We start from the raw sequence: 22,934 nt of genomic DNA, 5'->3' as shown, positions 1-22,934 counted from the left end.
CACAGGGATGGGCATGCATGGAGGCACAGCCATGTCAGAAGGTAGCAAGAGGGCAGACATCTATATGCCAAGGAAAGAGGCCTCAGAGGGACTCTGCTGACATACTGATCTTATGTTCCACACCCTAGACCTGTAAGAAAATTATTTTCTGTTGGTCAGATCTCCTAGTCTCTCATTTTGCTATGGAAGCTGTAATAGCCCTAAAGGTTCCCTTCCTGAAAGGCAAACCAATCCAAATTATATTATGAAATTACATTTTCCAGATAGGTAGGTTCAATACACTACCTGCAAAAGAAAATAAAACTGGAACCTTCCACACACTTTCAGATGGGGGCAAGCAGGTAATTTATTTAAGTAATGTGTTTTCAAGCCAGCTTTTAAACAAGATTTCTAATTATCAGTATGTCTTTCACTCAGCAGCTCTCCTCCACCTCTTCAACATCATTTTTGCAACTCTCAGTTCAAGAGCCACTTAAGAAATAAATGATTCATGGCAATTGAAAGCAGGATAATTTTCTGTGCAGCATAATGGTTGTATTTCTAGGTCTAGGGGTGATTTTAAAAATATGCTAGTCCTTAACCCTCTTAACTTATTTTATGGAATAAGAGGCAAAAAGGAACCCACAGTAATAAATAAAGAATAAATTTCTACTTTGGGATATATATATATACATATATATCTCCGATGACCTTAAGGAACAAAATTAAATGTTTTCTTCAGCAATAAAAAAATTTCTAATTCTACCCTAAATTGGAATATATTGAATCTTGTATTTGAGAGCAGGCTCAAATTCACTCATAAGACACATTAACTCGCAAACGTTTGCTCAGTTTTGCAGGGTTGCTCTTAAACTTTTCATACAGGCAGCTAGCTAGCTATAAAGAGGAGCAGATTGTTTCACCAGCCATAAAATGCACCACTGGTGTGACCTTGGGCCAGATGCTTAATCACACTGTTTCCTAATCTGTAGCCCAGGGAGAGAACACTTATCTTACAGGGTTGTTGCAAGAATTCAATCGGATATTAAAGTGACAGCACAGCTTTTAGACACAATCTTTCTCAAAGACCGGTCTGTGGATTTTATGAATGCATCATCTGGAAATTTAGTCAAGTCTTATACTTCACTCCATGTCATTCGGCAAGGATGGCATGTTAGAAGTTGCCTTTTTAATAAGCATTGTAACACATGAATTATTGGGGGGGGAGTGGCTACCCTTGACAGGCTAGAAAACGTAGTTAATCTGATTCTGGACAAAAAGGCCAGAAGAGAGGTCCGGCTCAGTATTTTTTGCATCAAGTTGGTATGCAAACTGAACCGTTCTCAATAAGTACTCTGGGGTTTCACACTCTGAATTCCAAGGCTGGATGCTCCAGTCTCTGTTCATCTGTTACCTACTTTCCCACTGCCTGAGTTTACCCTGCTTGTGCTGGTGTCAAACTCCAGTCAGTTCTTGTGTTAATTCATTCACATTTCAGTTTAAATGTCATCTCCTCAGAAGGGGGTATCCTAACTGCCCAGTCACTCACTTCTTTAATCATTGTCTTTTTTTTTAAGTGATTCAATATTAATTTACAAAATTACATGTCAACAAGGGTACAATTCCACACAGTTTCCACCGCCAGAGTTCAGAATCTCTCCATTGCAGTCTACCGCAGTTCTCCCAAGGTTGCAGACATGGGTTAAAGATCACCTCTACAGCTATCTGTCTACATTTGTACATAATTTCCCCCTTTTTCTTCCACATCCAGCCATTTCTTCCTCTCCAAGGCACAAATAACCCTATTACTTCATCCAAATCTCTCTCCCCTTTTTCATTCTCTCTCTAGAACCTGATGAGTTTGGAGTCCTCTTATCCTCTTCTTTCTATTACTTCTGCCCCATTAGGAGTATGGATCAGAGTGCATTGGGGGTGCAGCAGGTAGGAGTTCTGGCTTCTGCAATTGCTTCTCCATTGGACTTGGGCATTGGTAGGTCAATCCATACCCCCAGCCTGTCTCTATCTTTCCCTCGTTGGGTAGAACTATGGAGAGGTGAGGATATGGGACACATTGGTGAAATCTGCCCAGAGAAGTCAGGATGGAGTCATGGTAGCATCTGCAACTTGGTGTCAGGTTTGAAGAGTTGTGTGGTTGGTATCTCAGACTCCGTGTCTCTGATTACAGTCCACCGTAAGAATTCAGTAGTGGCAAAATGTGGGATGGCAGCACTAACAGCGATCTGGTTGATGTCAACATAGGTGGTATGGCATTAAAGAATCAGAGAAAAGGAATATTAAGAAGTATGAGCATAATCCTAGAGGTTCCAGGACTAGGAGAAATGAAGATCTAAAACAGAATGCAAGGGGTTTCTTATAGTCTTAAAAAGAGCTTAGACTAGCAGTAATTAATTATTATTAAAACCAGGTTAGTTGGGGATTTGTTTTCTATGCTAATCCAATAGTTAACATCTATGGTAATATACTAGATCTCACTATGCTTTGTGCCCTTTAGTGGTATTTGAACACTTCATATTTTAGATACTGACTCTCAATCACATAAATACATTTCACTTCTCTGTTAGAGCCTGACTCCTACCTATATTCACATCTTTTTGGTGTCTCCTTCTACGAGAAAGACAAAGTAAATAGCTTGTTTGCTGCTCGACCACTACCTCGCACACAGTAAGAAGTCAGTAAATGCATGCAAAACAGAAGCACACATTCCTTATAACTATACCACGACCAGCCTGCACAAGACTCTCCCGCTGTATTTCTTGCCTCCCCTTCGATAGAAACAGAGAAAAACTGAGAAAGGAGACAGAAGGGAAGAGAGAACGAGAGACATCTGACACATGCTTTACTGCCTGAGACTTGAACCAGATTCCTTGTGCACCGTTAATGTGTGCACTCTATTATGTGTGCCACTGCCCAACCCCCCCCCTTTTTTTTTCCCCACCGTGCACCAGGATAACTGCTGGGCAGAGTTTGCTTTGTGCAATATTTGTGCTCAGGGGACAGTGTTACAGAAATACGTCTGGAAACTAGCATCACCAATTTAAAGAAAACTGGCACTTTAATCATCCCTTTATCTTCACAGTAGCTTGGAAAGTGAGGCATTTCTCTGCACATTTATTTTGGGACCACTGGTTTTCTCCATAAATTTCACATAGGGTACCCTTAGAATAGCTAGCTGTGAGTATTTATTATTAATGCTGAAATCACTTCACTTTGATGTTCCGACTTATTGATAAAAAATGAATATCATCTGAGGAACAAAATAGCCCTTAACAATGAAGCAGTTGAGTCTGGAGAGGATTGAAAACCTGCTCATATATGGGTTCTCAGGTCCTTTAGAAACTGCCAGATAATGTAGCACAACCAAAGGCTCTTCTGCACTGCTGTCTAAGAAAAAAAAAATAGACATGCATTTTGACTAGAGAAAGTCAGGAAGAGATGTTCTATAATGGAAACTAAATGTTTCCCCATCTGACTCCTGGACACCTTGACTATGACCTTGACTAAGAAAATATTTCAGAAACCTGGAGGTGCATTAAGAGACACCTGCATTAGTTCAGTTTTAGCAGTGGCCTCCCTCTCCCACTGGTTCAGAAAAGAAAAAAAAAAATCTGTACAATAGTTTCCCATCTCTCTCACAGGAGACTGGTGAAGTGAAAATCTCTACTGCAAAACTTTAATTGGTTCTCCTGTGTGTCATTAGGGCGAGGGATAGTAATGTGAACCAGCAGCCCATGAGGGAGGACAGTACTTCGGGTTTACAGGAAGTTACAAAAAAAAAAAGGGACATGGAAATGGTTGGTTGCAAGGCAGGAGGCCTGTTATGAAAGGAAAATCAAGCCCCTGGTGGCCAGCCTCATGAGGGGATAAGTACAGGCTCCACCAACCATAGTTTTTGGCCTGCTGGGTGCACATGGTTGCTCTAGATTTACTGAAAAGAACACAAATCCAAGAGGAAGAAGATGTCACACCAACTGGGTGGGTTGCACTCACTGAAACACACTCCCCTGTGCTAAAACTGGAAGTACACAGAGTGACAAGGGGCTGCTGCCATTGCAAGTTCATTTTTTTGTTCATTTTCTTTGCCATCGAGGTTATTGCTGGATCTTAGTGCCACTGCTTCTGGCAGCCTTTCCCCTCCTTCCTTCCTTCCTTCCTGCCTTCCTTCCTTCTTTCCTGCCTTTCTTTCTTTCTTGATCATAACAGAGAAATTAAGAGGGGAAACAGAGAGGGATAGAGAGAAAGACACCTGAAGTATTGTTTCAGCACTTATGAAACTGTGCCCCTGCAGGTGGGGACCGGGCTCCCAAACAAGGGTTCTTATACATGGTAATGTGTGCACTCAATCAGGCATGCCACTGCAGTCTAATTTCCACCCATGTCTTCTTACCATCCCCTTGCTTCTTCAGCAAAGGCTCTCACAGCCTACATTAGACAGGCGGCTAAAACAGTGACTGCATCACCAGGGATGTACAAGAACACCACCAAGGTCAAATTCCACCCTAACCCACCCTGCCCGCCCCCCCCCCCGCCCCCAACACATTTATCAGAAGTATATGGCACGGCTTTTAAGATCAGTAGGATGCTCTGTTCCACCAGCATGGAGAATCATAGTTCTAAGGAAACTGGAGAGAAAGGGGGGAGAGCACAGGTGAGAGGGAGGGGTTAGATTCTCAGGCCACCATTAAGGGGTAGGGAAAGGGAGATAAGGCAACCTCCTTGGAAAGGAGAGTAGGGTGGAGAGATGCTGGTGGTGGCATATTTAAATGAGGAAGGGAATGCAACAGTGATAAGGTGAGGCCCTTGTGGGCTGTGAACTTTTTAACAACAGGAAATGTGGTAACAGGAGAAAAATGTTTGCAAATCTAGGAAGATGCTGGGTAAGTGGAGATAGGTGCAAAGCTTAGTTCTTTCAAGTTGGAAGATGATCGAAAACTTGTGAAGATGCTGAAAGATCTACTAAGGACAATGTCCACTCTAGTAGGTGTTAAGTATAAATCGAGATAGCTAAGAGTTAAATCTGTGGATGGGAATGGCTGGGTATGAAACGGCAATGTTTCATTATCTTCTCATATTGATGGTTCACGTATTGGTGTCATACGTATAGCAATTAAACACATTAAAAAAAAAAAGGAGGTAGTAAATAATAGCAATATAATCTACAGTACATGGTCTTGAGTACCGATAAAAATATTCAAGCCCCGAGCACACTCTCTCTCCAGCTCTATTTCCTCCTCAAATTCTACATGAGAGTACTACGTGAGACTACTTTGGCACCGAGCAAAGTATCAGTTTGTGGTGTCTATTCCTCCCTTCCTCTCTCTCTTTTTAACTTCTTCTAGCATTTGCCCTTCTTCCGTAGCCAGTCAACAGCGTCAGGTTGAGCCTGATGTAAAGTTTCGAGACCTCCTTTGAATCTGGAGAGGTGGCAGTCGTTGACTATGTGGGTCATAGTCTGTCTGTAGCCGCAGGGGCAGTTTGGGTCGTCTCTTTTTAACTTAAAATATTGGGCTCAAATGATAAAACCCTGAAACAACCTATATATGAATGACTCTCGTAAATGCCTTAACAATGTTCTTGAATTCTCCAAGGGAAAAATTATTGGAAGTCCCTATAATCATAGAATTTTGCTCTCAAGTTGATGTAATACCACCCCTCTCCTTCCTTTCTTGCCCTCTTTTTTTTTTTTAATTTTACAATTTTACTGCCACCAGGTTCATCACTGGGGCTCAATGCCTGTACAACAAATCCACTGCTACCAGAGGCTACTCCCCCCACTCCATCTTTTCCTCTTTTTTTTTTTTTTTGAGAGAGACAGAAATTGAGGAAGAAGTAGAGCTGGAAGGGGTGGGCAGCAGAAAGAGAAACACCTGTAGCACTGTTCTGGTGAAGCTTCCTCCCTGCAGATGCGGATCAGGGCTTGAACTTGAGTCCTTGTGCACTGTAATGTGGGTATGCTGCTGGGTGTGCCCTTGTCTAGCCCCTGATCTTTGTTCTAATTTGTAAAAATCAGGTCCCATAACCCAGAATCTGTTCTACCTAAGAAACATGCCATAAGAGTACGCACACTAACAACAAAAGCATAATTTATACATGATTGAAATATTCATGAAAACCCATCTGAAAATTAGCAAAAATGTTTGACTAACTTATAGTTAAAAGACTGACTGATGGAGGCTGGGCCATGGCATATCTTGTTGAACAACTTCTAAATTGTGTGCCTGTGTTTTTTAGGTTGTTATCTTTTTGAAACTCTAATCCAACTTATCTTAAGAATTCACTTAAATGGGGGTCTCTCCCTTGGAGGTGTATTCATCTCTTCCTATAGCTATTAGTCTTGTTGACCAAGAATTTGTGTTGAAGTAACAGTTACCAGCCATGAGTCTGTCACTAGGGAATACAGCAACCCAATGTGACCTCCAGATTCTTCTCCAAGGACAGCTTCATGACTTAACTAAACTATCTTCTGGGGTCCTGGGCTTATGGAGCTAGAACAGATGAATATGGCTATAATCCAGCTCTCTAACAGGGAAGTTAAACCACAAACCACAAGAGAATATAGTTCTGGTTGGCCATAATACATCCAGTCCTGGACTTCATCCACCAAATTGAACAGCCAACTTGGCATTTTGTCAAATCTGATGAGAAGTTAATGACGTGAAAGAAAGACAAGTACACCCACAGCTAAATCATATGAACTGTGTATATGGCAGAGGGGATGGAAAAACGAGAGAAAAGGATGAAATAATTATTTGAAATTCAATATCCTGGGATATGTTGAGACAGGTCCACAAACCTTTATCCACAATTTCAGAAAAACACAGTATTCAGAAAACAGTTTCTTTGTCACTTTGATGCCAAATGAATCTGCTCCCAAAACTGACCAGCACTGATATGAGATGACTCAGTTTGTCACTGTCCAATTAAATGTGGCTATTCCACAACTGGTTCTGAAATTAGTTTTCTGGATATCATGTGAGTATAACATAACATAAAATATACACACTGCACTTCCTTTTTAAAAGCTGAATTCTGAAATTTGGCCCCCAAGGGGTTGAAAAGTAGCTACCACACATTCTCCCAGACAGGTGTGTTCTCTAGATCTAACCCTTTTATAGTTTCCTCACATCATGCAAGTATTTATTGGCCTCGCCTTTTCAATGATTTTATATTATTTTAAATTCACTGGGAACAATGCAGACCTAAGCAGGAAAATAGGTATGTCTTATACTCTTTACAAAAATGCTGCATAAGACACATCTGCTTATCTTTTCTTTTGCCACATTTTTTTTTTTACTTTATCATTCTGAGTTCTAAGAGTAGTACTTTACTGCCAGTCATTTTGAAAAGAGGGTGTTAAGTTCCTTAGAATCAAGACTCTTATCACTACCTTTGATGTTATTTTCAGGACCTAACAGGTGTTCAATAGAGAATTATATTTAATATCATAATTTCTTTACCAGAATTCCCTCTCACTGTTCTATCGAACAGTATTAAGCAAACAAACAGACATTCCCTAGCTTTCAGATCAGAGATCACTACTGACATTTTGAGCCAGATAATTCCTCCTGTGGAGTTGTTTTGTGCTTTGTAGAATGTGTAACAGCATCACTGGCTTCAATTCACTAAATGTCACTAGTTGTGACAACCAAAGTCTTCATTGTTCAGTATCTGCTGGTGGGGGAGGGGCAGACAATCACTTCTTGGTTGAGAACCACAGCTCTAAACACGAGTGTAAAACAGATCAAACCAAATTGATGATGGTCACATTTCCACATGATCACTTCCTGAAGCTGGCAAGAACATCAACAAAGAAAACATGACTAGCAACTGGTGAATCTCTGACCACAGAGGTTGGCATTATGGGGAGCAGAAAACAGTAGTTCTTTTTCCTCCTTTTAAAAAAATTTTGTATTTACTTTAATGAAAGGTATAAGCAGAGACACACAGACACACACACACCCAGAACACTGCTCAGTTGTGGCTTATAGTGGTGCTAGGAATTGAACCTGGGACCACAGGTGAAACCCTTCTGCATAGCCATTAAGTTATCTCCCCATAGGGGTCATTCTAATACAAAGCTGATGGTTGTTAGGATATGCAGAGTGGTAAAGATACATCATGGAAAGGTCCAAATGCCAAATGGCCTACAGCTATCAAACAGTACAAAAGAAGCATGTTCATTGCCAGCACTGGAGTATTTATTATGAATTGTATCTAGGAGAACAATTTGCAAGAACAAGAATGCAACTGAATAATTATTAAAATGAAAGAATTATAACAAGTCAGGCCTCAACATGTTAATACTAGCAAATCATTCAGCTAGCAGAAAGGTTAACAACAGCGGTGGGAGAATCATTAAAACAAATGTAAGTTTACTACTTCAGTGTTTATTCTCCTCAACAACTACAGTGCTTAGCAATCCTGTTCTATACATCCTAGCACAGAGTCTGAAAAAGAATAAAAGTCTGTTACGTGTATGTTATGATCTTAATGAGCATATAGTACAGGACTTTTAAAGTTTTAATGAAATTTTTACATTTCTATTTTGGAAATACTAAACATTTCATGCTGATGCTAGTGCTTAAGATTTACAGTTTGGGTAAAGTGGTAGTTTTGAAAAACTTTTCTTAGCACTCTCCAAATTTATCAAGATCTGTAATATGTCTTTTTTTTTTAAAGAAAACAAAGGAGTATATGTTTACCCTTAATATCAATGATTTAACACTACAACGTCAACATTCTAGCTTCCAGTCACTTCTATATTTATCAATATACTATATATGAGAAAAAAAAATCACCACTGATTGTTGATGTCTATTCCTCACATCGAGAAGAAAGCCTATCTTTTAAATTTGTGTTTGTAAAAATATTTATATTTTTCCTACATAAGCAGGTCAGAACTCTGAAATATTATCATATAATTTATAAGTTCATGAAGAGAAAAATCACAATCTGCAGAAACTATATTTAATCAAGCCCTAACTGCACACATAATTAAAATGCCCAAATTAGATGACTAATTTGGATATGTTCAATCATGTCAAATATATACTAATTTTAAAATGTTTGAAATAATTAGTAAGAAGGTGAAAAAATGACCCTTTTTACAGAATGAAAAATCCTAGTACAGAATACTGAAATATATTATCATGGAAAGATTAATGAGAAATGCAGCTTAAAGATATATCTTGGTACTGAGTAGTAAGTACTGGACTGTCAAATCACCATAACAGAATATTTACTGTGCTCTGGGTGATCATATTCACATACAGGTAAAACTGGGAAACATGAAGCATAAAGTGGTCAAACTAATTTTCATTTAATTCCGTGGGAGTTTTCCATTTATTATTTTAAATACAAGGTGTAGTTCAATACTATATCACTTTGTTATTTAGATTTTTATTATACGTTTACATTGCAACTTTTCAACTGGCTGAAAGCCACTACAATACAGCAAGTACAATTCCTAGAGCTATCAAGTTCCCTAACATTTTTATAAAACTTAAAAAATGCATAAATGAACTGATATGGTTTTAAAAACTCAGCACCACCAACTAAAGATGAACTCATTAATGCCACAAACACATCAACCCTTTCAAGTCCAACTATTTCTACTGAAGTTAAAAATGTAAAATCGGCAGGCACCATGAAGCTTGAAATGGAGATTTACAGATAAGCACCCATCCCAACAGTTTGCTATTTGCTGGGAAGTGCTTTCATCATCTTAAAATTATCATCTAGGGCTTAGAATTTTTTTTTTTTGTGGAAAAAAAAATGCAGCATCATAAATGCCTCAGTTACATAATGCAATTTCACAATTCCAAATTGTTGCATATTAATAACTAACATCTTCCCTAACAGTAGGAAAATTAGGGGGATTAGAATTTTAGAATAGTAAGAGTAAATGTACAGATTGTAAAATGAAAATAAATCTTTTAAGCTTTATCCTGCATCAGTTTATACTGCATGAAAAGGACAAAAGCTTTTATACTTTGGCATAAAATGGGTAACATAATAAGTGTTTTGGCAAGATAAAGCAAGCTACTTAATGTATTTGGAGAATTAAGTAACTGTATTATATAAAGAAAACCAATAGTTTAAACTTAATTTCGCTGATTTTTATTTCATATAGACATACACATACATTAATTTCATATATACATGCAGAAACCAAACATTTCACAAATAATATAGTCTTTATTTTTTTATTTTAATTTTTTTAAATTTTATTTATTCCCTTTTGTTGCCCTTGTTGTTTTACTGTTGTAGTTATTATTGTTGTTGTCGTCGTTGTTGGATAGGACAGAGAGAAATGGAGAGAGGAGGGGAAGACAGAGAGGAGGAGAGAAAGATAGACACCTGCAGACCTGCTTCACCACCTGTGAAGTGACTCCCCTGCAGGTGCGGAGCCGGGGTTCGAACCGGGATCCTTATGCCGGTCCTTGTGCTTTGCGCCACCTGCGCTTAACCCGCTGCGCTACAGCCCGACTCCAAGCAAATAATATAGTCTTTAAAATGACTGAAAATTAAATTCACATGGTATCTTAAACAGTTAAAGTTTAATTGTGAAGTTTAAAATATTGAATCGGAGGCTGGGTGGTAGTGCAGCGGTTTAAGCGCCCATAGCACAAAGTGCAAGGACCAGCCTAAGGATCCCAGTTCAAGCCCCCAGCTCCCCACCTGCTGGGGGTTAGGGGGTCGCTTCACAAGAGGTGAAGCAGGTCTGCAGGTGTCTTTCTCTCCCTCTCTCTGTCTTCCCCTCCTCTCTCCATTTCTCTCTGTCCTATCTGACAGAAATAACAACAATAATAGGAACAACAGTGATAAACAACAAGGGCAATAAAAGGGGAAAAAAAATAGCCTCCAGGAGCAGTGGATTTGTAGTGCAGACACCAAGCCCCACCAATAACCCTGGAGGCAAAAATAAATAAATAAAAGAATTGGAACTGACTACAAAGCAAGAAATGGCACAACAAAATAAAATATTGAGAATCCAATTTTTTGATAACTCAGGTTTTTCTTAAAACTTTTAAGATAATGAAAGTAAAATGTGTTAGTTGCATTAAGAAAAAAAAGATTTTTTGCCTGTCAGCTTAATCCCATATATTTGCATAACCTGTGGCTCATCAAATATAGACTGCACCTGGCACTTCCTACTGTTGGTGCTAGGAGCAGATGAATACAAAAAAAAAAAAATCTCTCAAATATTCTACCTCCTAATTTAATTTTTCTTTAGTTGCTGTTCATGGACATATAGGCAATGTGATAACTAGGTAAGAAGACAAAATTTTAATTTGGGGTGCTTCATCTACGGTCCTAAGAGCTCCCCCCATATTTTACTAGCTGTGCTATCTCCACACATGCATATGAACCCTGAATCTCAGTTCCCCCTTCTTTACAATACCTGAAATTCTGTCTTTAAGTCAAAATTAAAGGGCAAGGATTGAAATGCACCGCATTAAATAAACCATACGGTAATTATTTCCATCATCCCCAAACACTCCAATTTGCCTATAGCATGATAAAGGACAGTTTTTGTAAAACATGAAAGTTAAAGGAAACTATACAAAATACATCTTCTATAAAATATTGGGCCAATACACTGATTAACAGCTATGAAAAAAAAATAGCTTTAAAGGTCCAAATCTTTTCAAAAGTTGTTATAGCTGTGATAAAAGATTAGTTTGTACAAACTGTCAAAACTATGTTATTTATTATTTTCTTTTTTTTCGGTGTGCCCACTCATGAATACAATGAAACATGGCTGTGTTTGGAAAATCAAGCACTGACTGCACTAAGATAGTCATTCTTTCATTCTTTGCATTTTCCTCATGGCCATGTCTACTGCCAACTTCGAAGAAAAAGTACTAAAAATAAAAACAAAATAAAGGAAGAAATGCCAATAATAACCTATGGGCAGTTTGGCCTCTAAGATCATACTTCATTCGTGAGCCTACTATTTCTTTCTTTTTCAACTTTGGAAAAGAGACAGATATTAATTGAGAGGAGAGGAGATAGAGAGGGAGGGATACTTGTAGCACTGTTCCACTGCTCATGAAGCTTCTCCCCTGAAGGTGAAGATGGGAGGCTTGGACCTGGCTTCTTGCATATGTGTTTGCTCAACTAGATGCACCACCACTGGGTCCCTGAGTAGTTTATTTCTTTACCCTTTCCACAATTCCTTTGTGCATATTAGCCTTTATATTTATTGATAAGAACTGAAAGCTTTATAAGAAATGGCCACAAATATCTGTATAGATATAAGCAGGTTAACACCAGACTTGTACTTCTTCCTGACTTCCCTATTTCAACCCTTTAATCACCTAATTCCTATTCATTTAAGCACCTCTTTCTGCTTTGCCTCTGGCTTCTGCCACTTTATGTCCAAGCACTTGTCAAAAAACTTCTCTCACTTAATCACACTTTCCCATCTGTTTTTCTTCTACCTGTCACCCTGCCCTTCATCATAAAAAAAATAAAATAAAATAAAAAATTCCGTCAAGCAGATCACAACCTCAGTAACTTCAAATACACACAAGACTGGTAAATTCTTATCTACAGGTCGGTCTTATCTTGAATTCTAGTCCTTTATACAACTGCTGATTGAACCTCAAATCCTGGATGCACCTCAGTACCTCGAATTACATAAATCCACAACTAAATTTATCTCCCCACCCCCTGCAAGGTGCACTTTGTACTCACCATCACACACATTGTGAGTCCACTCAGCTCCCCAAACCACAGACCCGGGAGTCATCTTCAAAGCTTTCATCCTCTCCCTCCTTTCCCCCTTCTCTTCTTCCCCCTCATACCTGTCTGAATACAGATTTTAAATCTGCAATAAGACTCAGTAGCTTTTTGAAAAAGATGTATCTACTTATGAGAGGGATGAAGAGAGAGACCAAGACCAGAGCACTGCTCTGCTTTGACGCATGGAGAGACCTCAGGCATGCAAGTCTGTTACACTACCTCTTTGCTAGCTCCTCAGTCTTCATAGCTTTACACAGCTTCCCTTTCCCACTCTCCATCCCCTACACACTATCTATTCTCTACAACACATCCAGAGTGACTCTTAAGAAAGAACAATCTAAAGAGCTCAAATATGGCTCCCAAAGCCCTTCTCAAAGTGCTCCCAGACTTGATTCTCATTTCAATCTCCTTCACTGCCTTCAGTGTACTTCTGTCACATGGACCGACCAGTTGCTCTCAAAGCTCCATTCTTTTCAGTACCCTGAACTGTGTTCTCTCTTCCCTCTGCTCAGAATAATCTGACAATCCATTCCCATCTCACCTTCTGGCTTAATCTTTCAAACCCAGATCCCACCCTACATCTTCAGGGAAAGTCAACCCCTTGAAGCCAGATACCCCTAACAACACCCTAGCAAACACTGCTGTTGTTGCCAATACTTCACTGTTTGGGGGCTGACTTTTTCAGATAGAAAAAGAGAGATGAAAGAGAGGGAAACGCAACTTTTACGCTGCTGAAAGCTGCTACTCAGTGTCTATTTCCTTCATCAGACTCAGATTTTTGAAGTGATGGAAGGAACCTTCTCACATGTGAGGTTTCATCATCCAACATACCTGGTATTATAACAATAAATAACCGGTGAATAAATATCACTCCTTCTAAATCTGATTCAAACACTGCCAAGCTGCTAGTGGTTGACCGTGTCTGAACTAGAGATTCACAACTATCCACAGGAAAGAAAAAAATTACTAAGGTCATTCTGGGGCACTTATCATAGAGGTTGTGTTGTTCCTGTGTGTAGCAATGTCATAAATTGACTTTTCTGAAGAGATTTACTTATTACATGTAAGAGAGAGTTTCCCATAAGACAGGAAAAGAGAGCAAGGCAAGTCAGAGTACTGAACTGAGAATCTCAGGCACACAAGACCACTTACTAGCTGAACTATTTACAGGTTGCACAAATTAATTTTTATTTATATATTTATTTTACCAGAGCACTGCTCAGCTCTGACTTAACAATGGTGCTGGAGATTGAGCCTGGGACCTTTGGTACCTTAGGCATGAAAGTCTTTTTGCATAACCATTTTCCTATTTTCCCACTCTTTTTTTTTTTTTAAACAACAACAACAACAAATCATTGCATTACAGTGATTTTACTGCTTCTGACTTAAAACACAAATTTTGTCACCTCATCATTAAACTTTCTCAATGGCTTCTGATATGTTTGAGCACAGAGGAGGACAGGAGAATGAGAATGGTTATTGGTAAAAGGCCAGGGTGTTATGATCCAGTCACAAATACAATGAGAGCAAATGCCCTAGGACTTAACTGATCCCCCTTCATTCTTTAAAAATCAAATTCACAGAAAGGCTTACTACGGCAACACTAGGATTGCTAAAAACCAAAAGAACAGATGAAAGCAATGTTGGGTTTGGGATAGCAAGATAGTTATCTGGACAGTGTGCCTGTTTGTCATGAGCATGACCCAGGTTTGAACCCAACCTTCATCACCACAATGGAGGAAGCTTAGGTGCTAGTGCTGTGGTTTCTACCCGTTATTCCTTCTGTCTCTCTCTTTCCATCTAGAAAAGCCTGACTGGAGTTGGGAAGCTCTAGAAAAAAAGAAGGGGGGAGGGTGAAATGGAAGAAGTGATGAAGAGGGGGAGGAGGAAGAGACAGCAGAAGAGAGAAGAGAGCCATGGTGAGTGACTGGGGGTGTGGCCCAGGGAGTAGAGCACAGAATTTGCATACATGAGGCCCCTGGTTCTGTCACACAAGCCAGAGTAATGTGGCGGTCTTTCTCTTCTAAAAGTTATTTGTCATACTTTTCTTCTTCCTCCTCTGCTTCTGCTTTTTCTTCTTCTCCTCCTCCTCCCCCTCCTCCTTCTTTTTTAACCAGAGCACTGCTCTGCTCTGGTTTATGATGGTGCTGGGCATTGAACTTGAAACCTCAGAGCCTCAGGCATGAAAGTGTTTTTTTTGCATAACCATTAGGTTTTTTCCCCAATCCTAATCAGAACTTTAAAAAAAAAGAATGCAATACTAACTTAGTCACACCACCGGGTGCTTTTAGAAAATCAGCTGAAATTCACATGGCACATGAATAAATGCTATGGTATATAGAAACTACATTGTATGATATTGGAGAGGTAGGTACAAAAATTTGTTTTTGTTACCCCATACCAATTTATTTAAAGAAGCTTTTTTTTTTTCTTAGCCTTGCCTACTCCATAAGGCTTGTTATGCTCCAAGTGCTCTATATTTTAAGTAGAAAATCCCAATCCGATCAAATTCCCTGTCCTCTGAGGCAATTTATATTTGGAGAGTTTAATGTTTTTACAATTTTAATCACTAATAAATGTGAAAATCACATAATCCTAGAAAAAAAAATGTGGAGCGAATGAGACATCAATACCATATGCCAAAATACTATGACAACAACAAAAAGTAATAGTAAATCAAACACCAAAGGATATGGAAAATATAATGAACACATGGTGGCTTATGTGTGAAATCAAGAAAAAAAAAAGGCAGGGCTTAGGGGAATGATTCTGAAATTTAAGTTTAAATTTTGTTTTGTTTGTTTTTTACCAGAGCACTGCTCAGTTTTGGTTTGTGGTGGGTTTACCTAGGACTTTGGAGCCTCAGGTATGAAAGTCTCTTTGTAACATTGTGCTATCTACCCCAGCTTTAAATTCTGTCATTATTCTCTATTTGGAATGCAGTGAAGGTGTGGAAGATTTGATAGTGCTCCCCTTCTGAAACAATTCGGAGGAGCCTTACTTAACAGACACGTTATCTGTTTACTTTCAAAATCATAGTCTCACTGTGAATGGCATATAACCCTGTGTTATATTATTGTTCATTACTAATATGTTCTTTTTAAAATTATTTATTTTCCCTTTTGTTTCCCGTTATTTTATTGTTGTTTTAGTTATTATTATTTTTATTGATGTAGTTGTTGTTAGATAGGACAGAGAGAAATTGAGAGAGGAGGGGGAGAGAAAGATAGAAACCTGCAGACCTGCTTCACAGCCTGTGAAGAGACTCCCCTGCAGGTGGGGAGCCGGGGCTCAAACCCGGATCCTTATGCTGGTCCTTGTGCTCCATGCCATGTGCTCTTAACCCGCTGCGCTACTGCCCGACTCCTCTAATATGTTCTTTATTTAAATAATTTGTTTTGTCATTTCTAGAGCTTCACCATTCTTGGGTGACCTTTTTTTCCTTATACAGAGACAATAACAAAGAGGCAGAGATGGAGAGAATGCAAGAGACTACAGCATCAAAGTTTCCTCCAATGTGGTGGGATCTGGATACAATAAATATTTATTTGTTTAATTGCCTAAGAAGATCTCCAGTCTTGTCATTTCCTTAATGATGAAAACATATGACCCCCCCAACACAAATCAAGTTAACATGCCTCCTTATCAGTTGAATGCTTCATGCTTCCTTATCATAATACTAGCATGACCCTTTCTTTTTTGAGATCATTGGAAGCTCTTCTTTCACAATGGTGACACTCTCTGTGCTTCCAATGTTAGCTACTGGCCATAGTAGCTAACCCTCTTTCCTACTCCAAGGTCAGCAAAACAGTGCAGACTAATTTCAAGAAGTACAATAAAGGGCCCCTAAGCAACACAGCTGAGCTATCATAAAGACTCCAAAACTGTATGCAGTAGAGTTTTCTGTAAGGCCTCATCAAACATCCTTGGGTTCCACACTTTGCTTTGAAGCAACCTCATAAATGTGACCTTGAAGAAGAGCCCCAAGGGTTCTAGGCCTTGGTTTCCACCTTTGCAAAACAATGATAATAAAGTGACTTGTACATAAGATCACTGCTGAAGATTAAATACTGTATGTGAAAGTGTTAGCATGACAGGAAGCAAACTATCTGTGCTCTGGGACCTAGTCACTCCAATACTTATTCAGGAGGCATGACCAGTAAAATCTAGAAACAAGGCAGATAAATCGAACTCAGGGCTGCCTTTTCTTCATACCCACTCCCTCACTCTCAAATTCAGTAATCTCCTAGCCTTGAGGACCTCATCTAAGCATCAACTGCTTGTTTGTATAATACAAACCATTATAACCTCCCCATACATATTCATGGATGCATGAGGCAAAGAGCACTACAGATATAACCAGCTCCCAACTCCTCAACCTCAAAGAGCAGATAACAAATTCAAACTAATAAAGATGACCGGGGAAGAGGGTAAACACCCTCCATTTACGATGTACAAGAAAAAGCTAAACGTCAGAGGAAAGGTTTTTTTTTTTTTTTTACTTTTTTTCCCCCTTTACTGAGGGGATTAATGGTTTACAGGTGACAGTAAAATACAGTAGTTTGTACATGTGTAAAATTTCTCAGCTTTTCACATAACATTCTAAGCCTAGGTCTTCCTCTGCTCATGTTCCAAGACCTGAACACTTCCCCCCACCCCATATTCCTTTACTATGGTGCAATACACCAAATCCAGTTTCTAAGTTCAGCTTTGTGTTTACCCTTCTGATCTTATTTTTCAGTTTCTATGAGTGGGATCATGCCATATTCATCCTTCTCAGAAAGTTAATTTTTAAATGACCATAGATAAGCCAATAAAGAAATATAACTATGTACATTCTGAAGATATAGTGAAAAGTATATTATGAACCCAACACAAGACACAGAAGTGACAGCAAGATAGTCCACCTGAGAGGATGCCTGTCTTCCTACCGGAATGTCCCAAGTTTGAGCCTGGCCCCTATTGCACTAGGAAAAGCTCACTTGCAGTAGAATCTTTCCTGCTCTCCCTCCATCTCTCTCTTGCTGAAAAAAGTTGGTCCAGTGTAGTGAAGGCTTTGCTAAGGAAAAAAAAAAAAAGACTTTTACTGTAACCAAGTTCAGAAGAGCAAAAGGGAATATCTTCATTCTGCAGAAAAGAAAAGAGCTAAAATTGACGCCAAGGACATTTTAAAGACATGAAAAGACACAACTGATAGCAAGGGTTCTTTTCTCGCATAACCTAACTGTGGTCTTGTGTCTCTAGGTAATGAAGGTGCCCTCCTGGCCAGCTCACTCCCAAGGAATTGCCCTTTGAGTTTTTTATTTAATTAATTTTTCATTTCATTTTTAATCTTTTTGGTTTATTTATTTTTATAACAGAGCACTGATTAGCTCTGGCTTATGGTGATGTCGGGAATTGAACCTAGGACTCTTATGCCTTAGGCATAAAGTCTCTTTGCATGACCATTATGCTATCTAACCCCACCCTCTTTGGAGTTTTAAATTGAGATATAATTATAATATTGGTTTCAGGTGTACAATGTAATTAATCCATATTTGTCTGTATTGCGAGATAACAATAAGTCTAGCTAATACCCATCACAATGAATAATTACAGTTTTGCTTACTTTCTATTTTATTAAAGAGCTAGGGCCTCCCACACGCTACAGTTTCAAAGCTCTAAGTGGATAGAGACAGAGTGAGATATAGAGAGAGACAGACACCACAGCATTGGAGCTTCCTCCTGTGCCATAGGGACTCCCACGTGGTACAGAAGTTGGAACCTGGGTCACATTCATGGCAAAACACACAGCCTACCCAGTGAGCTGTCAGTTTGCGATGAGAACTTAAAAATTTTAGCCACTTTAAAAAATATTCTATATCTAACTGGAACCACCATGCTATACAGAGAGTTTTGATTAAAAAAAGAAGGAAGAGAAGGAGGAGCAGGAGCCAATTTGAAACATATGTCTTGAAGTACCTTTTAGCAGTAGGGTACATGAGGTGTAAAATTAAAGATTCAATCAGTCTGTTGTATATGTGTCTTGTACACAATTAGGTTTTACTGTCTAGGAAATAAGAGGAAGTATTTACCAAGAGACTGAACACTAAGGAGTATCTATAGCCAAAGGAAGTCATGCACACATGCATACAGTGGTTTCTTAATCCCAACCTCTGGAAGTCAAGTGACAAGTTCAACCGGCTATGGAGACTGTTCATAAAGCACTACTTATACAGGACTGCTGCGACTGAGGCCTACAGGAAGTATGCTTATTTAATGTGAAGTGTAACTTATTTCCATTTTTGAAAATACAACACAACACAAGGCTGAGTGCAAGGCCTGGATCTCACTGCCCCAGGGCAGTTCTCCAACTAGGACAGAACTTACGCTCACGGAAGACACTGAACAACTACCAGTTACTCGTGATGGTAAAGTAGTCTGCATGTGTTCATGTGGATCGCTGCAGCTATTCTTGCAGCTGGGAAATAAGCAGGGAAACCCTGTCTTCCGGTGTGAACTGTAACATCATACTGATATTTTTTCCCTTGACTTTCTGAATAAATGAATAGTAAGCAGAAAGCAAGGGAATCCACTTCAAACTGAAGGACAAACTCACTTCATTTGCTGGCACCTCTGTCCCATGCGAGGGGGAGGCAAGTCATTTACCATCACGATAATAGTAGCTAAGATAAGCAGGTTGTGCTGCATAACAACAATAATAATAGTTCCTAGTTATGGAGAACTAGGGTGTGTTATTAAGAACATTTCATACTTTAAAGTTGAGCTTTAAGTTTCATCACCTGTGAATTTTAAGATAATAACGTACCTACTTCATAATGCTATAGTGAGGATTAAAGGAGGCTGGATGGTAAAAACACTTTGCAAGTTGAGACAACAGGGTCAAAAGGAACAGAGTTTAAAATAGACAGACATAGATTAAAGTCCCAATTCCACTTTCTGTTTTTTGATTTCCATAAGCTTCAGTTTCCTTATCTCCAAAGTGGAGATGAAGCTACCTACTTCAGAGAGGAACTGAAGGAACTAGTATGTCAAACACCAACTGCTGCCTACATTTTTAGGTGATGTTCAGTAAAGGCTTTCCCTCTCTACTACTATTCCTGTCAGCTGCTTCTACTTGCCTGTCACTGGTCATTCAATGCACATGGTATCCAAAATGCATTTATTTTCATAGCAGGAATAATTTTTATCAAGTGTAAGATTTCAGACACTAACTTTCTTCTTCTAGCGTTTGCCCTTCTTCCGTAGCCAGTCAACAGCGTCAGGTTGAGCCTGATGTAAAGTTTCGAGACCTCCTTTGAATCTGGAGAGGTGGCAGTCGTTGACTATGTGGGTCATAGTCTGTCTGTAGCCGCAGGGGCAATTCGGGTCGTCTCTGGCTCCCCAGCGATGGAACATAGCGGCGCACTGGCCATGGCCTGTTCGATAGCGATTGAGGAGGGCCCAATCACTAACTGATTCAACAGCTTTACTGATACATAATAACTTATTTCTCATTACAATCCAATAAGTAGCTGTGACTGTTTACCCCTGTTTTCACATATGAAGACAGGCACAGAGTTTCAGTAACTTCCCTGGATTCAAACCAACAGTATCTAACTTTGAAGTCTTGCTCTTTAGTCTGTTCCAAATAAGACACAGTAGTGTGTATGTGGGGGGGGGGGGAGGATTGAAGGTCAGTTTGTTTGAGATTCTATGTTTGGATGGAATCTCTTCTAGAAATAAGCAATAGATACTCTCAAAAACTATAGTATGTTTACTGACTTTAAAACCACTGAAATAACATTTTGTAAATGTTTCTCAAAATACTTCTTTTTTAAAAAAATATGATGTATTTTTAAAATGAAGAGCTTATAACTAGTTCAACTTGTATTCCATGCTAGAATATCATAAGTGAATTCACTTCTCTAAACATTACCAAAACAAATCTGTATTTAAAAAAACTGAGGTTTTTTTTTTTAAAGTATACTTTATACGAGAAATAATTTACAAGACAGCTGTTGTCATATGGGTGCAATTCATCATCCTTCTGAGACAGGTGTCTATACCAATTTCACAATCAGCTTAAGTCCTCCAACTTTCATTTTAGACAATTATTGCACATCTAAATTTAAAACAGATAGTAGGGCAGTCTTAATATTATCTGTTTTGTTAATGACTTCCATACCAATAATCTGAATAGTCTCCATATTTCTAATTAACTGTACTTAAGAGTCACAGCAGCACTGTATGACACTTTAAAGTGTTCCTTCTACAAATCTAGTCAACTCAAATATTAAACATCTATGAGGGAAACATATTACTGTGTGTTAAGCGGAATCTCCAGGGGGGGGTATGAGAAAGGGTAAGGAATTATATTCTTCAAAGTAGGACAGAGCTACCTATATAAATCATGCTGTTTTTATTAAAATAATTAAGCTCATCACAGTTAACTTTCAGACTCAACAATTGTCTGGTATGCACAATTTCCACTTTTTCTAAGACAAAAGGGAATGTGCAGAAGGAATCCTCTGCAGGCTCTCTGCACAATGTGTGTTATTTTAAAACATGATTTATGCGTCTAATTCCTGGAGCTGCCTTGAAAAATATACTGGGTTTTTCCTCCCATGCTCCCTATTAGGAGAAGACACTCCAATTTGAAGAGTGCACTCTGTTTCAGACTATAGGCCGCTATATCATGTCAGCACTTTCATTAACTACAGTTCAAGCTAGACCTTAAACAAATGGAATGAAGAGCCCCAGCTGCAGCTACTGCAGAGAGGAGAGTTATCCACCGGGAGGGTTACATAAGAGTCGCAGGACAGTGTGTGTGTGTGGGGGGGGGGAGAGTTCTTCATCATCAGAATCTTGTTTCCTTGAGGCTTGTCCACATGCTCACACTAAATAAAATCACATACACAGAGAGGGAGTCTCATTTCATTTGCCTTACAGCACAACAGACATATATAAGTTATTTGTCCCCCTAAAGGACAGAGTTCCAATTATGGAAAGGCTGGCAACTTCTGCCTGGGGGCGGGGGAGGAGTAAAAGCGGGATGCGCGCGGAAAGCCTGCAGACTTGGGAGGGAATAGTTTAGATCCCATCCCCAAAGAACTATCCAGGAATAGCTCCACACAGTAACTCGCCTAAGGTTTAAGATCCAGCCCCCAACCGCAGCACCTTTCAGCACACAATGTCAAGGGGCTAAGAGCTTGAGATCCGCAGTGGTGGGGAAAATGCCCTGGGAGCACCTGTCTTTCCACTGCCATTTCCAATTGGCATAGTCGCCAGAGCTGGAGCCAGCCCGTGCAGGACTGCAGACAACCTCTCCTCGCGTGCCGTGCCCACTTCTTCGCACCCTCGGCTCCCCCAAGCTAGAACCCTGCTAACAAGAGATGCCACCCTCTTGCCACCCCACCCCACCCCAATTTCTCACAGTAAATAAAAGACGAACCTTCCATTCCCACCTGCAACTTCAGAAACTGGAATCAACTTAGTGGGGCACAAGAGACGGGCAACCTTCTTTCGGGATCGCTCTCCGGCTGCGCTTAGTCCTTGTGGCCCCTCTCTGTCCAGGCGGAGTCGGCGGGTGCAGGACCAGGCGCTGCCACTCTGCACCAGCCTCCGTGATTCTGCCCGGGCCGGCGCGGGGCACTCGCCGAGGCGGCGGCAGGTAGGGCAGCGGCTGAGGTTGCACCGGACCGCGCGCGGACAGAGCGCTGCAGCTGCTGCCGGTCGTTCCAGGAGTGAGGCGCTCCGAGCCCCGTGGTGCTTGTCTCTGGCTCCCGGGGAACTGCAGCTCAAGAAGAAATCCTCCAGGAAAGAAGCCGAGGCAGAGTCGTTCGCCTGCTCTCAGGCTTTGGGTAGATCGCCGAGCGCAGGCAGGCGAGAGAGCAAGTGAGCACCCACAGTCCGCACTCGCCGCTGCGCCGCGGAGAATGACAAGCGCTGAGGCGGAGCTGTAGTGCGGTGCGCGGGGAGCGAGTGCGCATGATCCCGGGCCGCTGCGGCACGTCACGGGAGAGGGAGGAGCGGGGAGGGGGCGACCGGGCGGGGCCGGGTGGGGGCCCTGGGGGCCCCGGGCGGAGCCGGGCGCTGCGCCATGCAGCTGGAGGGAAGGTACAGGAAGTCTCAGGTCTCGGGTTGGCTAGCCTAAAGCTGCGTGGTTGAACTTGTTCGACTGCACAGTCCATTGTCCCATTAAAAGA

General features: G+C 40.3%; 1 protein-coding gene across 2 annotated transcripts in view; it reads right to left on the bottom strand.

Annotated features, from left to right (window-relative positions):
* PAG1 (phosphoprotein membrane anchor with glycosphingolipid microdomains 1) overlaps positions 1-22,684 on the bottom strand; it is a 186,939-nt gene extending 164,255 nt beyond the window's left edge. The window contains exon 1 of one of the 2 annotated variants that reach the window (XM_007520148.3): positions 22,181-22,684. The gene's annotated coding sequence lies outside the window, so the exon portion shown is untranslated. The remainder of the gene's footprint in view (positions 1-22,180) is intronic. The other variant, XM_060199625.1, reaches the window with a different exon arrangement.
* Between the last annotated feature and the right edge of the window lie 250 nt (positions 22,685-22,934).

The sequence above is a fragment of the Erinaceus europaeus genome, chromosome 1, assembly GCF_950295315.1.
Source record: "Erinaceus europaeus chromosome 1, mEriEur2.1, whole genome shotgun sequence".
Lineage (NCBI taxonomy): Eukaryota > Metazoa > Chordata > Mammalia > Eulipotyphla > Erinaceidae > Erinaceus > Erinaceus europaeus.
This window is presented reverse-complemented; position numbering and strand designations above follow the sequence as displayed.